The sequence below is a fragment of the Austrofundulus limnaeus genome, unplaced genomic scaffold, assembly GCF_001266775.1.
Source record: "Austrofundulus limnaeus strain Quisiro unplaced genomic scaffold, Austrofundulus_limnaeus-1.0 Scaffold391, whole genome shotgun sequence".
Lineage (NCBI taxonomy): Eukaryota > Metazoa > Chordata > Actinopteri > Cyprinodontiformes > Rivulidae > Austrofundulus > Austrofundulus limnaeus.
This window is the reverse complement of record NW_013952793.1, coordinates 471,112-476,842: the sequence shown is the minus strand read 5'-3', so window position 1 is coordinate 476,842 and position 5,731 is coordinate 471,112.

Below are 5,731 nucleotides of genomic sequence, written 5' to 3'. Positions count from 1 at the left end.
CACACATACACACATACACACATACATACATACATACATACATACATACATACATACATACATACATACATACATACATACATACATACATCCTGAGATCATGCATCCTAATTGGTTTGACTGGTTATCCTTATTCAGGGAGAGATTGTGAGTTTAATTTATATTTAAAATATAATTTTTTAAGGAGTGGTCCTTGGCCCCCGGATCCCCATTGGTTGTCGACCCTGTCAGAAATATTTTTAAAACAATGTTTCTTTGCTTCCCCGAACAAATTTCACACCCTGTTTTCAAATCTATTTCAGTACAAATTTTTAAAATTGGTCAGCATATTTTAATCTGAGCGTAAATACGAAACAATAGTTTGAAACCGACAGACTTATCAATCCCAAACCTCTCATGTCACCATTGATGATCTATTTCCATCCACGTTTCCAGGTAAACAAATCCAAGGGGTTGTTATCTTATCACGTATTTTGTTTACATATTTTGACCTACAATACCCTTAAAACACCACTTTGATGAAAATACTATGTTGATGTTGTTTCTTACTTCAACTTTAACACAAATTGCAAACCATGTGCAAATGTTTGTTAGAACAAAAACAGTCAAGCATTTAAATCAAAATTGTGCATGTGAGATAGGGTTCGGCTTCCCATTGGTGCACTTGTGTTGGTAATCACACTGAGTTTGTCACAAACTTCCCTAATAGTCTCAAAGTGGATGGGTAATTAACACTGACTCTGTACATCCTCTGCTATCATTAGCTTCACTACTAAAGCTCTATAAATCATTTTAATTTAAAAAGTATTGATAGATTAGTTATTTGTCTACACCCTGCTTTATGAGTCCGGTATGTTCCAGCTTAAAATAAATAGTTTGTCGCAGGAAAGAATGGCCTCTCACATTTCCAGACAATTTGGATAAACAGTGTCCTGGCCACAAAAAGGGGGGAAAAAAAGCAGAGTTAACTGTTGTGTTGATTCAACCCAGCTGAGTTCTGCACCACACCTGTTTTGATTCTGAGATGTTCGTTTCATTCATCTGTGATTTATGAAGGGCCAGAAGAAGCAAACAGTATGGTCTGTGCTGCCATTTGTAGAGTGTTTATATTAAAGTGCCTTATAACACAAGGACAGAAAATAACTGCTTAACTCGGACTTTAGTGTGTACTTGTTTATTTTCTAGTATTTAAAAAGTGGGGGTGTTCTGGTTGTCATTTTTCTCAAACCAAGTATGAGTACTTAAGTTTGGGTACTCGTTGATACAGAGTACTTTCTGAGTTTTAACTTGAACATGACACAAATCTTGTGTTTAGAACAAGGTGTCTCTCCTTCCTTGTAGGCCTACACTTCCTCTGACTGAATCAAATCAAACATATATGATATATTGAAATGTTTTAAAATCAATAAAAATGACAAACAAGATATTCTTTCAACTTGTATAACTTTCTTAAACATGGAACTGAAACTTCCACTTGAAATAGAAGCTGTAATACACTAAATAGTAGGGCTGTGTATTGGCAAGAATTTGGCGATACGATACATATCATGACAGACGGGTCACGATACGATATATCCCGATATATTGCGATACTGTAAGCAAGGTGATATATTGCGATATATTGCGATTTTTTTTTGGTCCAAAAATTCTATTAAACGAAAACCTCTTACTGAAAAAAAAAATGAAAAACCAAAATTCATTGTCTCAGAAAATTCTGTTACATAGACATGCTCTAGCCTTCTGTAATGTGAAGACTGACTACAGTTGGAAAAAAGAGCGCAGGAGACACTTAATTTGATTTAAAATACAGACATTCTGACAAATAAGTAACTGTTGGTAACCTTACCTCAGCTTAGAAGGCAGAGGGTGTCGGTCTTTTCTGCTCAGATTCAGCTATCGGAGCATGAAGCTAATGTTTACTCACAATGCTAATGCTACCCTTACTCTCTGGTGCTCAAGAGGTAGAGGAGCCAAATGGCTGGCTCACTGCTGCCAACTAGTGGTCAGAGGCTGAACGACTACATAAAAATGAACGGCTGGCAGGAAAGTTGACATTTTAAACCTTAATAAAAAAATTGATACAGGACTTTAGAATATCAATACATTATCGGGAAATGAAATATCGCGATATTTCAGTGTATCAATATTTTCTTACACCCCTACTAAATAGAGTATTGATACCAGTATTTGTACAGTTATAGTAAAAATGCTGGTGTTGAGACACCAAAGTATGAGAGTGCAAGTTGAAGCTTTTATTAATTTCTCTTTCTGTTGTTTGTTTATCACAGCAAATGAAACAATCCCTCAACCATGTCCAGTTCAGATCAATTTTATTTTAACTTCTAACAGTTTTATAAAATTGAGTCCCAGTTAAAAAGTGATTAACTCAGACGTGGTGGTTTTTCCTTTTCACCAAGCTATGGCTCGTGTTCTGCTTCACAGCTTTCCAAAACTTCCTCATAGAGAATGTTCTAGATGAACTCCAGAGACCACTCAGACAGTAATTGCTTGAAGAGTGTCGCGTGGACTAAAATAGACAGCTGGCACAACAGTTGGGTGACCTATGGGTGGGGAGCTGTGAGTGCCCGCGCTGACTTTACAGTCACTTTAACTCAGATCTATTTGCGTTCCAAATGACAACTGGAAAGTGGTTTTTACACTTCCCTGTGTGGATTTTCTTCTGGGGTGGATGAAGTTGGGTGGATGCAACCCACGTGAAGGGTGGGGGCCCCAAACACACCCTGCCGATAAAGTCATTTTTAATCCTCCATGTCCATGTTGCTTTACTCATCCGCAGCTAAACTCATCACCTCGGGACAAAATAATTCACAGGGTGGACACAATGAATTGCAGATTACTTTTGTAAGCTGGGCCAGGCAACAACTGCAGCCTGTAAAACCACAGCGGCAAGGATTTAGTAACAACAACAACAAAAATGGTATAATAAAAGTCTGACTTAATCTGTGAAATACAAAGATTAAAAAAGAAGTGGGATTTTTGACCACTGTTTTTATCTCTTTGCGTTGTTGTTTTTATCTGAGGGTGTGTCAAACATTTCATGGACCAGCTGACAAGTTTTAAAGAAACTTTCAGAAAATAATCACTGAATGTACGTCTATAACGGATTAACTTTTGATGTCAGCCCGATTCAAGATGTCTGCCTCAGGTAAGCAACAAAAACACAAAAATGGTTGTAGCTATAATTGTTTTACAGGCATGTTGCTAAAGTTTTTTGTTGTAGCTGAGTGTCATTCACAACACAGACACTAAATGTCACGTTTACAATAAATTTTGTTTGGGGTTTGAGCGCAAAAAAAAAAATCTAAACCAGAATAAATTAAGCAGATTATTGTCATTGGTGAGTGGAGGATTACACCAGGGAGAGCAGACAATATGAAGGAAACTAAAACCTACTTTTTATGTAACAAGAACAAAACAAAGGCTGTGGTGGCAGCAAACATACAGAGGCATAAGTAAAGGAGACATGATTACAGAAATACAGTATTTGTTGAACTGGTTAATCTCTGGTTAGTTTGTGAGGTTTGACAACAGTGATGTTCACTGTTAATTACCAGAATGGAGCTTGATGAGGTGCAAAGAAGTCCAGTGGTGAGCGCAGCTAAACAAAACATTTGGTTCACTAACCACTAATCCGCTAAACAAGAATCTTAGCTCCACTAACGCTAAACCACTAAACAGATCCAAAAAATTAATGGAAGCTAACACTTACTTGTTGATTCTCTAACTGTTTAAATTAAATGACGGCAATCAATCACAAAGTATAAGATATAAGTCTGTATCTAAAATTCAGTTGATCAGTCACAAAATATCCTTCAGAGATATCCAGCTCTTTCAGGACATTCCAGCTATGAGTTTTAGTTCTTCAGCATTTATACAGTTTGAAATATTTAGCTTTTTCAACCATTTATTTCTCACTGAAAATGATTGGAGCCATCTCCAACATCCTCAAAACCTTTGAAAATGTTCAAAATCTTTATTGTATTTTATACTTTTTGTTCTGATTGTGTTTTTTAACTCACTTGTACTAATTTTAGCTTCCTTAGGCTTATATTTTGCTTTTTTTTTTTTGCCTTATTAGCTATCATTATGACTTTTTCTGCTCTTCTTCTGCTAATTTAAACGTTTGTGTTTCTTTCTGCTATTTTAAGTTTTTTATGCTTCTTTCAGCTGCTTTGTACTAGTTTCTTTTAGCTAGCAGCTAATTTCACCTTTTTATATAATTTCATCTTCTTAGTGATCATTTTAGCAAACATGCCCTTTGTGTTTCTTTGTGCTAGTTTAAGCTGTTTCTACTATTTCTGTAAACTAATTTTTAGGCTAATTTGAACTTTTTCAGTTATTTCAAAAAAATTAAAACTTTTAGCATTAAGCATTAACTTCATTTCTGCAGGAAATGTATTTTTTTTTATTTTTGCCTCTTTTAGTTTGAAGTTTAGCTGCTAAAGATGGTGCATGCCTGACACACAGTGCTGCTTGTAAATAGGGGCTAGTTTGTGTTAATTCTGAGATAAATGATTTCAAAAATAATTCTTACACTTTCATACATTTTTTAGTAGACTTCAAATCAATAGAACCTAATTTAGCAGAAGCTAATTGGTCTGCTAATGGTTTCCAAAGTTAGCAAAAAAAAGCTAATCCATAGATGGAGAAGCTAGTTCTGCCATTAACAAATTAGCTGAACTGTGCCCACCACTGAAGAGGTTCAATGAGGGTGATTACTCAGGTGAATGCCCACCAGAGGCCTTTTATGGGACAAGATGAGTTCTGTGAAGGAGCACGGCTTAGTTGAGCAACAAGCTCGGAAAACTTCTTCAGAATACTAGAGAAATGGAGAAATATGTATAGCATGATGTTGAAAGACCCATCAAAAAAAGTGACTCAGTTCAGCCTTAATTACTCCCACAGCCACCATCAGAGAGCTATGAGAAACCTAATTAAGATGGCCACCACAGCTAATCGTCATCAGCCAGTCCACTTCAACACGTGCCGTGGGAACTACTTTGCCAGATCTTTCACATGATTTAATACCATTTACATGCTTTGGTCAAAATGGTTCCAACTCCTCCACAAAAGATGACTGTATGAAACTCTGACATGAAAGTTGGCAGGTGATACGCGCTCCTTAAAGACCTTTAATTTGCGTCTGGCTCTGATGAGTAAGGAGCAGGTCGGTGCAGCTGGCTGCACATGAACGGTCTCGGTAGAATTACCGAAGCGTAGTCCATAAACAGCCTCCTCTCATCAGGGCTTGTTGTCACAGAGACGGTCCTCTGGGAATAAACTCACCAAACAGTCTGCTGAGCTGAAGTTGTTAAGATGTGTGGCACACGGAGTCGGTGAAAATCACCATCACGAACCTTAATTCAAACATCAGATTCACTCATCTGTAATATTTCTGCCTTTGCTTCTGATTCATCAAATATTTTTAGCATGAGCTAAAACGTCCTTCATCTTGAATCCTTTTTTTTTTTTTTTTACTTTGTTCTGATGTTTGTGTCACTTGTGAATGTCCCTCTCAGGACTGTAAATCCCTCTGACTACTAAAGTTATTTTGCTGTTGGGCAAGTTACGTGGGGTCCCTGTTCTTAAGTTTCCACTGCAGCAGCCACCTCATTCATGACAGCACACGCTCTGTGTGTGTGTGTGTGTGTGTGTGTGTGTGTGTGTGTGTGTGTGTGTGTGTGTGTGTGTGTGTGTGTGTGTGTGTGTG